Below are 20,923 nucleotides of genomic sequence, written 5' to 3' on the forward strand. Positions count from 1 at the left end.
GGAGGCCTCCTCTTTCTCCTCAATTACTCAATTTCCCTGGCTTCCATGAGTCCTCTCCTTCCGCTGTTAATCTGATCTCTGGTCTCTCTTTCTGCCTCTTTCTCCACCTTCTCTTCCCAGCCTATCAATGCTGAGTTCCCAGGCTTAGCCTTCGTATTTGTACCTGTGTGTGTCCATCTGGCCTGTGGCATTAAATAGCATCTTCTCACCAAGACACCCTCACTCCTGTCTGCCTTTCAGACCGTTCTTTGTGCTTTGGACTTGTATATCCAACTGCCCACCAACACCCCCATTTGGGTGTCTTACAAGCACCTCCAACATCACAATCCAAAACTGAACTCATGACATCACCCACAAACTTGCTTCTCTTGCATTCTGGCCAATCTCAGTAACTGTCCCGCCAGCCAGCCGTCTTGGCCTCTTTGCTACCTTCCTCTACTTCTTCCACATCCACTCCGCCTCCATAACCTGTGCCTGGATCATTGTAGGAGCCTCTTCCTGCCTCCCTCAAGCCACCTCAGCTCGCCCCAGCCATTCCTTACCATCTTAAAATGGAGGTATGCTCATACCATTCTTGTTCTCAAAAACTTTAATGGCTCACCATTGCTTTTAGGATAAAGACCAAAATTCTTTTCTAGTGAGGCAGAGGTTCTTGCCCCTCACCCATTATCCATTCTTTTCTTCTTTAGAAAGACAACCCCCTATTTGTAGCTGGGCACTTAAATCCTAGCCAATTGGATGAAGGCTGGTGTTGTGTTCTTATGTGGAGATGGGGTGGGGCTTCCTTTGCCCTGCCTCTTTCCTGCTGACAAGAATGCAGACATGATGGCTGACACTCAGGCAGCCATGTTGGGCCATGAGGAGGAAGCGCCTGCTGAGTCTGGTGGAGCAACAAGACAGATGGGCCTTGTCCCTGACACTGATGCACACATCTGCTTACCTTTGGGCTTTTCGTGTGGGAAACAGAAATAAACTGTGATCTAGTTTAAGTCACTACTTCTGGGTTTTCTCACAGTCCAACCAAATCCCACCCCAGTCACATGGCTCCTGCTGCCTCTGGAGTCTCAGCTTGTGGTCCTTCCCTTTGTTCATTCCACTCTACCCACAATACTGCTGTTGAGTTTCTCTTACACACCAAAGTCTGCCCTGACTCAGGGCCTTTGCACATGTTCTCCTCTCTGCCTGGAGCACCTTTTCCTGGCCTTCCCTTACTGCAGTGACATACCTAGAGTATTCAGTACCCAGAGCAAATAGTTAATTAAAAAAAAAATACCCCTTCTCTATACATTGCTTTCAATAATAATCATGAATCACTATAGTAATTGTGGCCAATAAAACATGCAGTGAAAAATTTCTTTTATTGAGTTTCATATATATAATCATCATGGTAAGAAATAAAGTGAAACAAATATTATAGTAAAAAAAGAAATAAAGGGGTGGGGCCAGGTCTTGGCTTCCAGAAGAGTTCATGCCAAAGAATATTCCCCAGTACCTCCGCCACCTGTGTCCTTGTCCCCAGAGCAAGCCACGGCTGCCCCCCTCCTCCTCAGGAGACCCTCCAAGACCAGCAGGTACTACTGAACGAGTGTGCTTGATCCAGGGAACAGCTGAAGCACTGAATGCCGTTCATGGATTCACTGCAGAAAAAATTCGAGAAATGCCCCCAAATGTGGCCAAGACAGAACCAGTCAGCATTCTACAACCCCAGACCACTGTTAACCCGACTGCATCAAACAAACATTGCTATCTTCCCCAACTACCACCAAGTCCTCTCCGTCGGATCCCATGACCACCTCCAGAGCTAATCAGGTACAGTATCATCCCATCATCTACGCCATACTTTTCATGGTTGATTGTCTGCAGACTGGAGAAAAAATACTGGTGGGTTAAGGACGTATTGGTTCATTCATTCACATATGTGCACCATCATCAGATTCCAAGTAACCTGAGAAAGATATCAATTATTCCTGAAAATTTATATGCATTTTTAGCTTCAGATAACAAAAATATATTCAGATGGTAGTCTACTAGAATTTTGGATTTTCACCTTAAAATTATGAACTTACGGAGTTCTGAGGGTTATTGATTGAGTTGGTGTTTATAATCTCCCTTATTGTTTCTCCCTAGAATTCTTGGTGTATAAGTTAAGAATATCATATATGTAAAAACTAAATGTATAAATATGACTTATTGAGCAAAGGTATATCTTTACATGTGAATGCATTTTTCTTTGTTTTTTATTTCAGATACGTCTTACTGTGTAACACTTTTAAACTTTTGATGAAAAGCATGTCTAGCAATCTAAAAGTAACTGGAAATTGGTATTTGTGATCATTTTAATGCTGTTTAACAACTCAGGAAATGGTACTTTCTTAGAATTTAATAATAGCCTTTTCTTTGCTGGAGTGGCAAACTTCGCAATCAGAAATATATCTTAGTTTGATCTGATGGTTGTTTTTGTGCTGCATCTTTGTAGGACATTCTGCAAAAATGCAGTTATTTTGGGCACATTTAAGGAAATCATCTAAAATATTCTTTGTAATTCACAGCCTTCCTGTACTTTAACTGACAAATGTTGAAAAATATATTTATTAAAGTGATTAAACACACAAAAAAGAAATAAAAAAGTAATACCTATATCGATGGCAGTAATGAATAACATTACGCTTTCCGCTTACCAACCTTCTGCAAATCTGTCAATGACTTTGTCAAAATTATCTTTGCCTATTCGTGTTTGAGAAATAGCTTATGCAGATTTGTCAATTTATCTTTGATCATAATTGACCAATGAATATTTCTATTAGTTTTTATTTGGAAATGTTTTTTTCTCCCATGAAGCAATAGATACACGAATAGTCAGGGAAAGACTTAAATATAAGGATAACTTTGGCAGAAATTCAGAGAAAATCCATTTTACAATAAATGGGAACCGCAGTCCTGTCCACATCTGTTTCTTCAGGATTGATTCTAGCAGCTTTCAAATATCTTCTCAGTTGAAAAATTTTAAACAAATAAAAACTCCAAATGATCACATAGGACTAGGCTACCAATGTTTATTTCAAACCCACTGTTTAAAAGAAGGACAGTACAACAGGGATTCCAGACACAACTTTCCCCTGAAGTGAACATGAACAATTCTGCGTCCACATGACCACGGGTAGCTGGGTCCCCGTGTGTCGGGCGTGGCGCTGAATGACCGGGAATACTCCCAAGTAACTTCCAAATGGAATACAATGCTCCTTAAAGGATAAGTTATAAAAACGTGCTAATTTGAAACTTACATATATATTATGAAAAGTCATCAGTAACTGAAACAATGGTTGAGGTCTTAAACTTCAGAAGAATTTTGAGGGGAGGGCATTGTTTAGAATTGCTGGTATGCAGTGATAATAAAAAGCAGACCGACTTTTAGTGGTTTCTTACTGTTTTACAGTTTGTTACTGAAGACACCCCCTCTTGCCTGCATCAGGGCTCACGCTCCCACCGCCCCACCCTCAGCATGCCCTCCTTGCTACTGACTCTGTACATGTCCCTCTGAGGCTCTTACCTCAATTACGAGTATATCTGTGTCATGATCTTTATCATCTGTCCCCCACTAGACGGTCTGCTCCATGTGGAGGTCACTGCTCTGCTCACACTTGGGCCCCAGCTCCCGACAGAGTACCCGGCACCTACTAGACCCATAGTACGTATCTGTTGAATAAATGTAGGTGAAGAACCTGGCACACAGTAGGTACTCAATAATAGGTAGCTGCCATTGCTATTATCTGCAGCGTGTCTATAGTCTGAAACGTAATAACCATTTGAATGCCTCCACATTCAAATTGGCAAAATGCTGCCTGAATTTTGTAGCATGAATTTTATCTTCCCCAACAGTCATTCCTTGAGATCAGCAGTCACATCTCGTTCATCTCTGGGGTCCCTTGAACCCCAACAGGGGACCTGGCACTAAACAGGGGTCAATAAATATCCCATAACCAGAGTTTACTGAGCATCCACTACCCCCCGGGAATTTTCTTTCATGTATGTGGTTTCTCCAGGGTGGGTATGAGCACGCTCACTTTACAGATGAGGAAAGTGAGACCCAGAAAGGCTGGATGACTTGCCCAAGATCACAGAGTCAATCAGTGCGGAAGCAGCTTTCATCCACGTCTGCAGGGGCTCCAAAGCCCCTGATCTTTCCAGGACTCCATGCTGCTTCCCGGATGTGGGGTGTGAGGGAGGTGACTCCAGTTAGGGTGGGACTGCGTGGGGATGGGGAGCCTGTCCTTGGCACCCAGCTTCCTCAGGCTGGAGGAGTTTGGGCTTCACGTTAGGCACGGGCCAGGTGCCTAGGCTGGTCAAGCACAGTGGCCAGCACCTGGGTGCTTCCATGGCGTTGAGGCGCCCAGGTGTGAATGGGGAGGCCTGGGGTGGGGGTGGGGTGGCGGACACGAGTTCCAACGCAGGCAAGCTCCCAGCACCCTCCCACCACCAAGAACTGTTTAGCCTGCAAGGCACGGAATCCCTCCAGGCTGTGATCCCTCGCTGGTGATGGGAGCATCCCCATGGAGATTAGAGATACTGACTAAGGCTGGCCCAGGGCTGGGCACAGGGAGAGCTGGGCACAGGAAGTGCTCTGCCGATGGCAATGTCTTCTATTTCTCCTTCGTGTTCTCTTCCAGGCCCCTCCCTTTTACAATCCAGGGGGAGCAAGGTTAACCGCAGTGGGCCTTGCAGGGAGGGGGTGCTGCGCACCTGATGGGGCAGCTCCAGGACCCTGCTAAGGCTGCTGCGGTCCAGCCTCCAGGTCGCTCTGGATCGAAGCGGTCCCTAGGCTCCTTCCACGAGGATGTCCCGGCGGCCGCACAGCTTCCGCCACTGCTCTCCGGCCAGTTGGCCACCAGCCTGCTCCCCTCTGAACGACTGAGCGGGGACTAGGCTACGGCAGTGTGTGACGAGAGAGAGGAACACGAACGTGGCCCGAACGGGTCTGGGTTTGGGCGTCTCGGGCGGTTTCCTGGCGCCACCTCGTGATCGTGTTCGGCGTTGCCGCGCCTGCTCCGAAAGGGGCTGCGGGGAGGGGACGCAGGGGCTGGGGTCGAGCCAGTTTGGGCTCTTGGGCTGTGTCACTGCGACGAACCCCAAGCCTTGCTCCTGTCTTTTGAGGGAAAACCAAGGCTTGAGGGCCCCTGAGGCCTGTGGCAGCGGGAAAGCTGGGGAAAGAAGCGCTGAGAGGTGTCCAGTCCAGGGAGGCCGAGATGGGGGTGAGGACCCTTCCTGGGGCTCAGGAGGAGAAAATCACCCCAGGCTTTACATTATGGCTCTCTTTACCACGGGCTGAATCCCACGGCCGTTCCAGATGTTCATCTGTGGCCAGACGTGGCAATGGCATCGTCCTCTCACTCCTGATTATTGAGGGCATATGGCGAGAGCTGGGACCGCAGCCCAGGGCCTGACTGTCTGGGACCTGGAAGCCCGAGTGTGACCGTGCAACAGAGAGGAGCTTCCTGGGCCAGCCCTGCTCACCCTGGGGCCTCCGGCTCCCAGGCAGCTGAGGTGTCAGCAATGCAGTGTCTGTCCATTGCCCTGCCCCACCTCCAGGCCAGGCAGCGGGACAGCAGTGCGGGGGACTCTGGGCCCCTTGGGATTCCCCAGGAGGCCCCAGGACCCTCACCATCAATGTCCACGGCTGCTCTGGTCCCTGTTGGAGGGAGAGGGCAGTCTGGGAATGACCCTCAGGAGGGTCACACAGCCAAGATATGGCAGAACTACTGCTCGAACCTAGATCTTCTGGCTCTAAACCCCATGGTCTCTGCTGGACCCTGTGTGATGAGAGGGGTGACCATGTGGGATGTGAATCCAGTAAGAGTATGTGGGGAGCAGGTGAGGAGGTAGGTTTTCCAGCAGGAAACCAGGGACAAATGATCTCCAGGGATCCAGGCAGCGCCAGCAAGCCCTATGGTCAGGTAGGGGGTGCTGAGTCCTTGGGACATTGCTGTCAGGGGAGGGGTGTGTCAGGGAGTTGGGAGTCCAGGCAGGGATGCAAACGGTCTCCTCTCAGTGCCATTCCCCCTGCCCTCCCTGGCATCACTATACAATCATAGCACTCTTTTTTTTGCTTTTAATGACAAATTTTAAACTATTTGAAGTGCACAGAAAAGTGCAAAAAATGATATAACAATTACCTATAACCCTCCAACAAGTTTATACTGTTTTAAATATTTTGATTTATTTTCTTTTCAGAACACACACACACACACACACACACACACACACACACACACACATATTTTTTACCCTCGGCCTCTCTCTTTCTTCCTTCCCTGAAGTATTTTTTCACTCCCAAACACATTTAAAAACTTTTATTAAATAGCTACATAGCCATAAACAATATGTGGTATTGTCTTGTGTTTTAAATTCTACACAAATGGTATCATAATATTACATATCATTTTGAAAATTGCTTTATCTCAACATCGTGCTTTTGAGATCTATCAGGGTTGATCTATGCAAATCTAATTCACTCATTGTAACCTCTGCGTGTCTTTTATCCGATGCCGACCACAATTTATGTACCCTCCTGCTAAGAATAGTATTTCATGATTATGATCAACGGGCACAGAGAACCTTCCTGAACACGTCTCCTTGTACACGCACAGAAGAGTCTCTCTGCAGCTGTCAGCTGGAAGTGGAAATTCTGGGTCATAATGTTTACACATCTTCAGCTTTACTAAGTATCGTCAAATCGTTCTCCAAAGTGGTAGCACCAATTCACACTCCCACGAACAAACTATACAACTCGAGTTTCTTTACGGGCTCTGATGAGGCCTATTAATTTTTGTCAATCTGTTGGGTGTGAAATGGTTTTCCATTCTCGTTTGAATTTGCATTTCCCGACTTACTAGTGAGACTAAACAGCTTCTCATGGCTGTGGGTAGCTTCTCTTCTTTCAAAGGTCAATTCAGATCTTTTGTCTATTTTTCTTTTAGGTTATTTATCTTTTTCTTACTGGTATAAAGGAGTTCTGGATATCTTTTGTTAGTGACACTGATTGCAAACATTGTCACACAGCCCTTTTGCCATCTGATCCTGGACAGGGACCGAGGACCAGTGCTGGGATGGATTAGTGATGTCTGCCAGAGGTGTGGGAAAGGAAGCCAGAAGGGCTTTGGGTTAAGACTACAGTACAGAGGCCCAGTTACGAGACTAGGGCCAGTGAGGAGACTCCATTACAGGCACAAGGCCCGGTAGTGAGGCCACGGCAGGTCTGGGCAAGTCAGGTCAGCAGGTGAGGCCCTGGCCCACAAATCAGACCCTCTTAAAATTGTTCTGAGAGACCTCTGAGAAGCCCATGGGGGTTTTGGCCCGGCTAGAATTTCTCTAGTTGAATTGTAGAATATGTGTATCCTTAGTGAGAGACACTGCAGGAGAGAGTCATTACAGACTGTGTGCTCGGCACCCACCTTGGCCCTTGCACATGGCCCCATGGGACCCATGGGACCAGAGGAAACATGCAAACATGAAACTTGTGCCACTCGCTGTGCTTTGAGTACTAGAGTCCTTTGTCTCTGACCCAGGGCGCTCGCATCCTCTGCCAGCATCTGTGAAACGGTGACCAGTTAATTTGTTAGTTTGCAAGTAGGGCAAAACCTCGGATTCTTCTCAGCCTTTCCCGGGGTCCTTATTCATACTATCTGTAGCGGCCCTTTGACATGCCTTGTGGCTGCTCCAGCATTAAAAATTTCTTTTTTAAAATTGTGGGAAAAAATCCGTGTTTTCTGTGATAGGGTTCGTTTGAGGTTCTTTACGTGGTCACCATTTGCTTTGCTCGCTTTCTTCATGCATTTCAGACTCTCCTGTGATCATTTTCCTTCCTTCTGAAGTCCGTCTTCTAGGACTGATAGCGGTATGCGCTCCCAGCTATGTTTTGTTTGGAACTTTTAAACAATTATAAACTATAACACATGTATAGAAAACGCATAAGACAAAAATGGATGGAATGATTATAAAATGGACACTAGACCCCCAGCGTGTTCCTTTTCCAATCGTGTTTCAGGAACTGTCCTTTTATGTTAATCACATCCTTGCTTTTCTTTTTAGTTCTACCTATATCTCTATCAAACTCTTTATTTCCTTGCCTCTCGGTACCATTTGCCAGGTAGTTTGAATATAGCTTGAGCTCACTAATTCTCTCTTCAGCTCTGTCTAATATGCCTTCAATAAGGTTTTTAATTTCAACCATTATATTTTTATTTCTTGAATTCTATTTTATTTATTTATTTATTTAATTTTTAATTTTTTTTTTTTTTTTGGCCGCAGCTTGTGGGATCTTAGTTCCCTGACCAGGGGTTGAATCTGCGCCCTTGGCAGTGAAAGCGTGGACTCCTAGCCACTGGACCGCCAGGGAATTCCCTTGAATTCTATTTTAAAATCTGTCTGTTCATTCCTAATTGTCTTTTGTTGAGTGGTTTATTTATAACTGCACCTTTTATTTCTTTCAGTATTTTATAAATATATGTTCTATATTTTGTATATGAAAACCTCCCGTCTTCAGTCCTTTGGGATTTAAACCTGCAGTTCATTTCTTCTACTGACTCACAGACATAGGAACTGCCTCCCATGTGCCGGTGATCTTTAATTGTGAGTTCATTGTTTGTTTAAAATTGGTAGGAGTTTTGTGGGCCTTAGGTGGGCATTGGGGAAGCAGTCCTACAGACAGCATTTGCTTTTCTACTTCTACTAGTACCAGAAGCACCACCGATCTGGGGTTACTTCATCTCACCTTGAATGAGGGACCCGAAGACTGCCCTTTCCCCATCTGGGCTGGCTTGAGCTTCAGTTTCTCAGCAATGGAGGGAAATTTATTAAGCTGCCTGTTGCCCCAGCCCTGCCAGCCCCTGGTCCCTTGTCCAGGTTGGGGTATCCTTGGAGACATCCCTTATCTCTTGTCAGATCAGCCACATGTCAAATAAATATGTTTTTCAGAGTTGGGCTGTTCTCTCAGCCATGTCATTCCTGTAGCAGAAGACCATTTACGTTCTCCAATAATTTCCTTTCTACTTAAACCATCCCGCATGGGTTCAGTTGCTTGCACTAAAGACCAAATATGAGGGTGGGGGTACCTGTGGGAAGGGGGACCCGGCGTCTCATTCCCTGGCTACACATCTGCTTCCTCAGTGGCCAGGCTGATCTTCTCCCATGACCACGGGAGCAGGGGAAAGAGGAGTGGAAAGAGGGCGGGTGGGGCAGTGCCAGGATGCCTGAGTCTCCCTTGGCCCAGCGGACCCCAAGGGAGGGTTAGGGCCATTCTGCTCATCTTCCCCGGGGAAGGGCTGGCCACTGGGCAAGGGACCCTCAGCAACAGCAAAGGTGGGGTGGAGCCTGGGGTGGTGGGAGGGGCGGAGCCAGCACTGCCAGCACAAGACATCAGGCGCACATCAGGGAGACTTGACACCCCCAAGGAAGTGATGACGGCAGGGGACTTTGAACCCCGGCTCCTCACCTCTCCTCTTCTCCTGCAGGCCCCTTGGCAGGGACTGTGACCGGAAGAAGGGAGTGACCACTGCAAGGTGAGTTTCAGTTGCCGCTGGATGGGACTGGGTTTGTTTGCGTCTGAAAATCACCAGAAAGGCACCGGATGTGCCAAGATGGTGGGACGGGATGGAAGGAGAGGCTGAAGGCTGGATTTGGGGGCAAAAATCAAAGTGTTTTGTGGTAGAGCTCCCCTGAGCTGAGCCGCCTCCGGGCCCAGTGACCAACGCAGCCTCCCTGAGGACACCCATTCTGTGCCCCAGCGGCCGGCTCAGCGGGAGCCCTCGTTGGGGGGCAGCACAAAGAGCCAGGGGTGAGGGGCCCTGGAGCAAGTGGCCCTGCTCTTGCTGGGCACAGCGTGGCCACTGCTGACGTCTGGAGGGGACTCTCCTGGGCCGGCAACCCCACCCAGGAAGCCCCATCCCAGGGGCTGCTAGACTGAATCCCCCGGACACGGGGCCAGATGCCCCCTCCCTCCCTCCCTCCCTCCCTCCTTCTCTAGGGCTCAGGCTCAGGCCAGGCTCCGCCGACAGCAAAGGGTCCTGGAGACCCAGAGGAGCGAAGCCCCTGGACCTGGAGCGCAGGCTGAGGCCCCAGCCAGGGCAGAGAGACAAGACGGGGCTCCCCTGGTGGCCCCGAGCCTGGGCCTGGCTGCGGGCCCGGGTCAGAAAGCAGCGGTGTGGGTCGCCTCGGGCCCCAGGGCCCCAGAGAGGGCAAGGCTGGAAGGACCAGGATGACCCCTGTGCCTGGGACCAGCTGAGGACAGCTGGCCAGAGTGAAGGGGATCCCAGAGGGCCCCCGCCAAAGCCTGGTCTCTACAGTTTACGGCCTCTTTGGTTGGTGAGTTTCCCTTACCATTGCCTTTGTAAGGAAGGCCTTTTAGTTTAAGCCTCCAGCTTGCCGAGTGAATGAAGGTGGGCCCAGGTGTGTCCACCTGGTGGAAAATGCTTCCAAAGACAAACTTTCGGATCCTCAGTTTCCTCCCCTGTAAATGGGGTAATAATATTTACCTGAAGGGGTTGTTGTGAGGGACCGTGAACTTGTGAAAGGGTCTAGCACAGGGCCTGGGCCACAGCAGGTGCTCAGGCAATGGTCAGTTATTATTCGACCTCCCATCACACCTGCCCCAGTTGCCAGCACCTTAATGAAGGAGTGGGTGGAAAGGAGAAATGACCTAAAGGGCTGTCAGAGCGCCCTCTGCTGGCCAAGAGTGGTCAGAGGCCAAGTTGGAAAGTATTCCAAGGCCAGAAGAGGGGCTGCACCCACCTGGGGAGAAACTGATGACAGTCCTCCAGGGCCCAGCGTGGGGGCCAGTGGAGGACAGAGCTGTCCCGTCTACTGTCCTGAGATCCCTCATGGGGAGGAGGGAGCAGCTTCCAGTCCTGTAGATGCATGTGTACATCTGCAACAGCAGGGACAGCCAGCCCCCAAACCTGACACTTGCACTGTGAGCGTCTCCTGACTGCCAACACTCGCTGAGGTGTGGCTGGGGGAAGGGGGCTCTGCGCAGGCCTGGAGCTCCCGGTCGCCTGGTCTCAGGCCTGTGGCTTCCCCTCTCAGCTTGTTTCCTGCCCTGTGGACCAGATGCCGCCCATCCCACTCAGTCCTTTGGAATTACCGTGGTTTACCTTCAGCCTCCCACTCCATCCTTGGCAGCCCCGTGAGAGAGAGGTTTCCACTGCTACCTGACAGCTGCTTTTCAGAGAGGTTAAGTGACTGGGCTGAAGCCAACTTTGTGGTTGAGTCTGGGACCCCAGGTCCCAGCTCCAAGTCCTGTGTTCTTCGCGGGATGGTGGACGGTGGTGGAGATCCTCCTCTCTGCCCACCTTCCACCACCCACCCTGGACTTCAACCCTGCTGAGTCACTCCTCCCAGCTGGTTGGTTTGGCTTTGCCCTCTTTGCTTTGCAAAGGTGAGGACCTGGGCTGGAAGGAGCAGAGACCCCTTCAGCTGGCACAAAGGAGAACTGTGGTGAGCAGCAGGGAGGCACATGGCCAGGCTGCAGCAAGGGAGCTCCTTTCTTCCTCCTTTTTCTCTATGGATGGGGGATTTTCCTCCCCGCTTAGGCCACGGGGCAGTTCATAATATTCAATCCAGGCACATTATGATCTCTTTTTTTCTCTTGTCCAAGATCCTGGGGGGAAACACACACACACACATCAGGCTGAATGTGCACCCACTGCTGTGTGGGGCAGGGGCCAGGCGAGACAGCCCCAAAGTGCCCACCACCATAAGATTCTCTGAGATCGGGAAGATTCCATCCTTGGTGTCTGCCTGACGGCAGCTCCCCCAACCCACACCCCCAGCTTCCTTGATTTACTCGGGTCTGAGCCTGGTTCCTTTCCTCTAAGTCCCCAGGGTATCTTGAGTTACCCTGCTCAGAATCCCCCTTCTCTAGAAATTCCCCCCATAACATGTATAGCAGCCACATTCTTATATGATCTCAAATCCTTGGCCATGGTGATGGGATCCAGGGGAGGCACCTGACTGAGACTGGACCAAGCATATGACTATAACACTGGCCAAAGCCAGCCGGATTCAGGACAAAAGAATAAAGCCCTTCCCTGTGGATTGCTTATAACTGGGACCCAAGGAGTAGTGGTCAATCCTTTTCTCGTGTGGAAAGCAGCACGAATTCAAATTCAGAAACTCTTGAGGCCATGTGGAGAGAACATTTGTGTTTTCTTCCTTCATCCCCAAGTGATAGCCTCCTGATTTTCTTTTGGGAAGTGTCTTCTTCCCTGTGGTCTGATAGGACTGGCAGACAAAGGTGTAGGCCCAGCAACTGGGCTGGACCAATGGGATTCTCTCCTGGGGTTTTGGAGCTTGTGCAGAAATTCACAGGGAGGTGAGGTGGGTGGGGCTCAGCAAGTCCCCAAAAGGAGGATCCCTGAAGCCCCTGCTTCCTGTCCTCCCTGAGACTTGGTTAGTCACTGTTTGTTTTTTTTTCCAATTCTGTAAGCCAGGAGCTTCCAGTAAATTCTGCTTCTCTTTCTGTTCTTCAATGCCCCCACCCCACCACATGCACATTGGAAATTTTCAGAAGTGGCAAAGTTGGAAGAATAGTGCAGTGAAAGTCTTCTTCCCTTCACTTAGGTTCACCACCTGGTAAGATTTTGCCACATTTGTTCACACATGCACAATCAACTTTTTTTTCTTTCTGAATCATTTGCAACAGTTCATCCCTAAATCCTTTTGCAAAGTCCCCTGAGAATGAGGACATCCTCTTCCATAACCACAATACCATGATCACATCTTCCAGTTTTCTGTTGTTGCACAATCACCTCAAAACCTAGAGGCTAAAAACAACAACAATTATTTTATTATCCCTCTTGGGTTTTGTTTTGTTTTTTTAACATAAATAAATTTATTTATTTATTTATTCATGGCTACGTTGGGTCTTCGTTGCTGTGCGCAGGCTTTTCTCTAGTTGTGGCGAGTGGGGTCTACTCTTCATTGTGGTGCGTGGGCTTCTCATTATGGTGGCTTCCCTTGCTGTGGAGCATGGGCTCTAGGCGCACGGGCTTCAGTAGTTGTGGCTCGTGGGCTCTAGAGCACAGGCTCAGTAGTTGTGGTGTACGGGCTTAGGTGCTCTGCAGCATGTGGGATCTTCCCGGACCAGGGCTTGAACCCGTGTCCCCTGCATTGGCAGGCGGCTTCTCAACAACTGCGCTACCAGGGAAGTCCTCTCTCTTGGTTTTGTGGGTCGACTGGGCTCAGCTGGGGGGCTGTCTCTCAGGACTTCTCTTGTGGTTGTAGTCAGATGGGGGCCGGGGCTGGAGCCGTCTAATGTTCCTCATCCCCATGGCTGGTGGTTGAGACTGCCTGCTGGCTGGGACTGTTGGCCAGAACACCTCTGTGGGGATTCTCTGTGTTGCCTGGACGGCCTCACAGAGTGGCAGCTGGGTTCCCAGTGTCAGGGTCCCAGGGGGCAGGAAATGGAAGCTACCAGGTTCTTCAGGCCCCTACCAAACACTGGCAGAGCATCACTTCCACCTTATTATATTAGTCAAGGAGTCACAGAGCCCAGGTTTAGGGACAGGACAGAGTCCCATCCCTTGATTGGAGGAGTGTCCAAGAATTGGGGGGCTATATTTTAAAACTAACACACAACCCCATGAATTCAACGTCAACACAATAATTTTACCTAAAACACAGTCTGTACTTAAGCTTGTCCCAATGATGTCCTTTTTTGTTTGTTTGTTTGCGGTACGCGGGCCTCTCACTGCTGTGGCCTCTCCCATTGTGGAGCACAGGCTCCGGACGCGCAGGCTCAGCGGCCATGGCTCATGGGCCTAGCCGCTCCGCGGCATGTGGGATCTTCCTGGACCGGGGCACGAACCCGTGTCCCCGGCATCGGCAGGCGGACTCTCAACCACTGCGCCACCAGGGAAGCCCCCAATGTTGTCCTTTATACCTATTTAAACAAATCCAGGATTCAGTCCAGGTTATGCCCTGCATTTAGTTGTCATGATTCTTTAGTATTCTAGAACCCTCTACGTGTATTTTGTCTTTCAGGACATTGCTATCTTTGAAGAATCCAGTTGTCTTGCAGAATACGCTACAATCCATGTTTGTCTGGTGGTGTCCTCAGGATTTGATTCAACATTTTTTGGCAAGAATACTACCAAGATGGCATTGCATACTTCCTGCAGCACATCTGGGGCACATAATGTCATTAAATCAAAAGACATATGAACCCTCCCCCCACAAAACATGTCATTCATTGATTTATTAAAAACTTCACTTCGCTCTACCTATAGGACAGGGTGCTCTAGAACTAAGAAGCCTAATAAGTCACTCAAACCTCTCATCCTGTCTGAAAATGCCTGTTATTACTAATCAAGGGAAACAGAAGGTAATTCAACATGAACAGAAAGAAACAGACAACGTCCATTCAAAGAAAAAAAAAATAGAAAATGAGAATCAAAACATTTCAGCTGATGAAAATTCTCCTCCAGAAAACCACCACCAGGCAGTCTAACATAACACTTCAACCTGTGCTAAATACCCTTAAACAAGCTTTTGCAGATATGAAGAAAACACTGTAAATCAGAAATTTTAAGACATCATACAAAAATGGACCCCAAAATGAGAAGCAGGAAATGAGAGTTAGCAAAAATCAGGAAAGCAATAGAAGAAAAAGTCAAAATCATCTCACAAGTGAAGATTAAATTGCAAGGTACAGGACTTCCCTGGTGGTCCTGTAGTTAAGACTCTGTGCTCCCAGTGCAGGGGTCCCAGGTTTGGTCAGGGAACTAGATCCTGAGTGCCACAACTAAAGATCCCACGTGCCACAGCTAAGACCCAGGGCAGCCAAATAATAAAATAAATAAATAAATATTTTAAAAATTGCAAGGTACTCAACTGAAAATATCATAAGAGGCATTCACATCATAAAAGGAATGAAAAAATCCAAGAGAACAAAAATAAAATCAATCACAAAGTCAGAAGTGTCAGAGAAAAAGAGATGGTTAAATATAAGCAAAGATGTTCCAACATACACATAACGAGTGCTCAGAGACAGAAAAACAAAACAATAGAAGAGAACTAAGATCACACAAAAGTGTAACTTCCCACAGAAAAAAGAAACTTTCTAGAAATAAATGACATGAACATAATAAAAGGGCCTATCGGGTTTTCCCTGGTGGCCCAGTGGCTAAGACTCTGTGCTTCCAATGCAGGGGGCGTGGGTTCAATCCCTGGTCGGGGAACTAGGATCCCACATGCTGCACGGTGTGGCCAAAAAATTAAAAAAATATATATAAAAGGGCCTATCAAGTACTTAGAAAAAATGACCTGGAATGGTCAACTCTGGGACAAATGTTGGTAAAACCTAGACAAAGAAGAAACGTGTCCTGGTCATGCTGAAGGTGGGGGGCCTGGCAGTGTTATTTACTCTCCCTGTTGTTTTCAGTGGCTTTGGGAGGATGTGTGGAGAGACTTGGATTTCAGCAGCTGCCGTTATCTAAGGGAACCTGGAACCCAGCTCAGGTCCTCTTGGTGAACTGGAGAGACCACTGGGAAGTTACATATGAGTTGTCAAGTCAGTTCCTGTTACTTTGTTTTATTTTTGCTTAAGTTGGCCAGAATCATCTTGTTGCTCGTAACCAAAGGTTCTGAGCTGTAATATCGTGTTTCCTGCTGACTGGATGGAGCTGGGTTGCAGAGAGAAGCAGATGTGAGCTAGAGAGGTGAAGGAGTTTTGGAGCCCGTGGGAGCCCTCGTTTCAACCCATTCAGAATTCTGTGTATTTACTGAAATTTTTGCTGAAGTACTACACACTTTCACAGAATGGACACACCCATGTCATTAGCATCCAGATGAAGGATGGAACACACAAACCCCGAGAGGCCCCTTACATACCTTTGGGTCACTGCCCCCACTCAAGGGTAACCAAAATTGATTTCTCTCACTACAGGTTACTGTGACCTGTTTTTATACTTTGTGTGAATGGAATCACACAGAATCACCCAACATGTATACTCAGGTCTGGCTTCTTTTGCTCAATAGGATGTCTGTGAGTTTCACCCATGTTGCTGTAGAGATTTAGGATCCATTTTGGAGGTGGAACAGGTAGGACTTGGAGAGTCATCATTTGCCCAGTGCCCTTGGGCAAAGCACATCACCTCTCTGAACTCAGTCCTCTCATCTGTAAAATGGGACTGATGCTCATTCCCGGCTGTTAGTGCTGCAGTTTCCTCACTGAGCTCCTTCAAAGGGCCTGGAATAGAGCAGAGGCCGCGGGAGCCCTCTCCTTCCTCTTGTCTAAAAGAGTGTAGCTGTGCAGTTTGTGGGAATGTAAGTTGGTGCAGCCACTGTGGAAAACAGTATGGAGGTTCCTCAGAAAACTAAAAATAGAGTTACCATATGACCCAGCAATCCCACTCCTGGGCATATATCTGGACAAAACTATAATTCAAAAAATACATGCACCCCTATGTTCATAGAAGCACTATTCATGATAGACAAGACATGGAAGCAACCTAAATGTCCATCGACAGAGGAATGGATAAAGAAGATGTGGTATATATATGCAATGGAATACTGTTCAGCCATAAGCAGGAAGGAAATAATGCCATTTGCAGCAACATGGATGCAACTAGAGATTATCATACTAAGTAAGTCAGAAAGAGAAACAAATACCATGTGATATCACTTATATGTGGAATCTAAAATATGACACAAATGAACTTATCCATGAAACAGAAACAGACTCACGGACATAGAGAACAGACTGGTGGTTGCCAAGGGGGAGAGGGTTGGGGGAGGGACGGAGTGGGAGTTTGGGGTTAGCAGATGTAAGCTTTTATATATAGAATGCATGAACAACAAGGTCCTACTGTAGAGCACAGAGAACTATATTCAATATCCTATGAGAAACCATAATGGAAAAGAATATATATAAAAAAAGAATGTAGTGACTTCCCTGGTCGTCCAGTGGTTAAGAATCCGCCTTCCAATGCAGGGGACATGGGTTCGATGCCTGGTCAGAGAACTAAGATCCCACATGCCTTGGGCAAGGAAGAGCCAGCCATAATGAAGACCCAGCGCATGCCCCCCCCCCAAAAAGAATGTATATATGTATATATGTATAACTAAATCACTTCGCTGTACAGCAGTAATTAGCACAACATTGTAAATCAACTATACTTCAATTAAAAAAAAAAGAGTGTAGCTGTGGCTGCTAGCACTTGGGCTTGGTCGTCCCCAGTGTGTGAAACAGGGGCACCTCTCTCCACCCACACCCCTCCCCACACTGCACTTCCCAATTTGGAAACAGCTCTTTCCCTGGCGTGCTCTTCTCTCAGTGCTCTCCTCAATCCCCAGTCCTTGGCCCATGGGAGGACGTGGCTGTGCTCTCAGTAAACATATTAGGCCAATAATGATGCCTGTTAGGGATGACTTCTTGCAGTTGAGGAAGCCTTAGCTTGCGCACGCCAGCGCAGGGGGCTGAACCCCAGCGCTCTTTCCGCTCTCTGAGCCTCTGTGAAGAGCAGACTGTCTATATACCTCTCAGGGCTGTGATGAGAGCGACAGGAGCAACCTCGTGACAGAGCCAGCCAAACTTGCGCCTGTAATGCCCGCACCGCGGGAGTGAGACGCCGTGCACGTTGCATCGCTGGGATGATTACACATGGGCCCTCCAACACTTTGTGATTTCATTGGTTTGAGGTGCGGACGGACATCGGAGCTCCCCCAGGTGACTCTAATGTGCAATAGAGTTGGCAACCGGGGCCAGGCACACAGTGAGAGCACAGTAAATGTTGACCTGGGCGGAGAGAGGCCGGAGCCGGCTGGGAAGGTTGGAGGGTGCAGCTTCCTGCGGCTGGCGCGCCCCCTTGCTCCCCTTACGCGTCTCCTATTTGCGCCTCCAGCTCCCTTACTCTGCCTTCCTCTCACCCAGGAATCCAGGACATCCCTCACCTGCCGCCTCCTGTCCGGGGTCAGCCCACTTCCTTCTGGATTTGGGGGTAGTGCCCCCCTCCATCCCTGCTGTCAGCGCAGGTGAGCCCAGCCACGCACGAATCGAATCGGAGGGGGCGGTAGCCCAGCCTGGAAACAGCCCTGAAATAGACACCCCCGCCGCCCCCGCTGCCTCCTCCCAGGATCTACTCGAGTGAAAAACAACCCTTTCTATCTGAATGTCTCTCCAGGCGTCGAAGTGGGGAGGCACCGAGTCCTGCTGGCCGCGTAGACCCGGGCGTGGGTCCAGCTATGATGCGCGCACGGACCCTCCCCGGGCGGGCCAGCGCGTGCAGTGAGGGCGCCCGACCACCGGGCGGCGCTGCTGGCCCGCGATGGGAGCCTCGCGGCGGCTGGGGCTCCGAGCCGGGCCGGTTGGGAAGGGAGAAGGCCAGCGCTGTGGCTCTCCAGTAGGGAGGCTCCTCACGCCCCTTCTCCGTCTGGGGCGTCCCGAGAGGTGATCTCCCCGCATATTTGGGGTGGAGCAGGGCCGAATGGGCTCTTCATCCTGAGGAGGCCGGGGCAGGGGGCTTGTCCAGGCCAGTGATGCAGCCTTCTGCAGGAGCTGGCAGGGAGAGAAATGGGGCCACCGTCCCCACTCTCTTGATTCTTCTTTTTGTCTCACGTTTCCCACATGCTTCCTGAGTTCTGAACTTTGGTGGCAGTCGTGGGGAGGAGGTCAGGACTATCTATACATCTAACTCTTAGTCTGTGTGTCCATCGACCTGTCTACCCAGGTGACATTTGTTCCCCACAGGCTCTAAACCAGCTGGACTGAAGAAATGGGAGGTGGGTAGAAGATCACCCCTCCCAGTCTGGGGAAGGCAAACCAGTGAACGGGATGCCCTGGAATTCCGGATCCAGGTGATGGTTAAGCTGGGCCTTGAAGGTCAAGGAGAGGGTTTCTGGGTGAGAAGGGCAGGTGATTCAGCCACAGAGGTGAGAGGGAGGATGGAGGGCCCAGGGTCACAGGCTGGAGGGAGCCAGGAGCTGCATCCACGATCTCACCCAACCATCCATAGGGACAACCCTGGGGGATCCCCTCCTGATCCATGAGGAAACTGACAGAGGTCAAGGGACTGGCTGTGGGCCCCCCCCCGGTGGTGAGTGGCCTCCCAGGAGCACAGGGGCTCTTTCATGCTCCTGGCTTCTACTCTGTGCTCCTGAGATTTCTCCTGCTCTGCTCTCCTCCCCGCTCACACCTTGCTTTTGGGAGGGGGTCTGTCTGCCATCAGCCATGACCTCTGCAGTGTGTGGGAAAAGCCCTTGCCCCTGGTAAGGGGATTCAATTCAGACTCTACCAGCGGGTAGGGGATACCGGGTGGGGCAGAGTCCATGCTGTAGGAGCCCCACTCCTCCTGTGACCACCAGGGGCTGGGGCCAGAGAAGCCATGGGCCAAGGGGCTAGGGGCTCAGAGCTGGGGCTGTGCAGAATTGGGGCCAGGGTCAGAAGTCAGACTGAGCTCTGCAGTGAAACTGCTGTGCAGCCCTGGCCCGGTGGCTCCCCATCTCTGGGCATCAGTTGCTCCCTGAAGGGGTGGGGCAGATCCCTGAGGTGGGGAGGGCAGAGGGGAGGCCCAGGTGTGGGGACGTAGGGGTGGAGCGGGGTGTGGGGGACAGATGGGGTGGAATGGGAAGCCCTGGTTCTCTGGGTTGGGTGTGGCCGCCTGTTAGCACACCTGGCTGAGAGGCCCTATCTCCCCACCCAGCCACTGTCCCATCTTGCTTCTGCCTGTCCCCCGCGTATCTCCAGCTGTGGGGCCTCATACCCCACTCCAGCTGGTTGGAGTTCTATTAATATTTCAGTTTGATGAATTAAAGATTCTTTCTCCCCTCCTCCTTCTGATGTCCCAGGTGGGAATTAAAAGCACATCCGATCCGGTCAAACGCCATTAAAATGCAGCCCACGAGGGTAGGAGCTGGCGGGTGTGGGCTTTTCTTTCCCAGCACTGCTTTCTCCTCTTTGGGGGTGTCTGGGTGATGGCTGGTCTTTGTGGCTATGGGAGGCAAGAGAGAGCTGAGGTGGAGGAGCAGGAGGGGTGTTTGCCTAAATGCTGCTGCTTTAGAGGAAGCTGCACCCCCTGTGTGTGGGGCTCGGGTTCCGGATAAGTGAGGATGTGGGGATGGGGCAGGGCAGGGCCCCTGCAACCCCTGCCCCGTGACCTGACCAGGACACCCCCATGGCGTGTTTTCCGGGTCAGCCCAGCTGTCCCGGCTCTCCCCGGGGGGCTGCTGCAGGCACCTAGCAGTGAGGATGAAAGCCTTGGAGTCAGCATGGGCGGGATCGATGCTCCTTGAGGCTCCACTAGCAAGAGGTCCTGCGGGGTCCTTCCCAGCTTTCTATCCTGCCAGCTGTCTGGCTCCACCTTAGCAGGGAGCAAATGCTGGGACTTCCTTCCATGCTGTCCAGGAGGTTCCTGAGGAGGGCCAAGGCTGGAGTGTGGTGGGGAATGATGGAGGGCCCGCCGGGGATTCCCAGCCTGGTTGTCAGCCAGCCAGCCAGGCTGTGTGGCCTTTGCCCCAACCCAAGGGGCTGGGGCCCGTTTGGAGGACAAGCTAAGGTTCCAGTCATAGGGATCCTTAGACCTGAAAAGCGCTTCTCAGCCCCATCCTTTCCCTTCAACCCTGAAGAGCCCCCAGTGGCAGCAGCATAATGGTCCACATTTGCTGGTGGAGGGAGCTGAGGCTCAGTGTAGGCGGGGCTCATGGGACACAGGGTGGGGGGCATGCTGTGGACAGTGTGTGAGGCCGGGGTGCTCCGTGGCGTGTGTGACGATCGGGGAGGTGTGTGGTGGGCATGAAGGAAAGGACGGGGGTAGGATCTGGAGAAGGCACTGCAGGTGGGGCACGGGGAAGCAAAGACATCCCCTTTCCAGGTCACCCCCCCACCCCTGTCCCCTTGCCTGGCCTCCTGCAGGCCTCCTCTCTGGGCCAGCTGGACTGC

At 50.3% G+C, this 20,923-nt stretch overlaps 1 protein-coding gene across 1 annotated transcript in view; it reads left to right on the forward strand.

The window, feature by feature from the left end:
* Positions 1-18,050: 18,050 nt before the first annotated feature.
* Positions 18,051-20,923, forward strand: part of GRM4 (glutamate metabotropic receptor 4) — a gene marked incomplete at both ends in the record, with an annotated part of 118,105 nt that continues 115,232 nt past the window's right edge. Inside the window, one exon of the mRNA XM_082663640.1 lies at positions 18,051-18,133. The remainder of the gene's footprint in view (positions 18,134-20,923) is intronic.

This window comes from Grampus griseus, assembly GCF_964374135.1.
Source record: "Grampus griseus genome assembly, chromosome: 10".
In the NCBI taxonomy this organism is placed as follows: domain Eukaryota; kingdom Metazoa; phylum Chordata; class Mammalia; order Artiodactyla; family Delphinidae; genus Grampus; species Grampus griseus.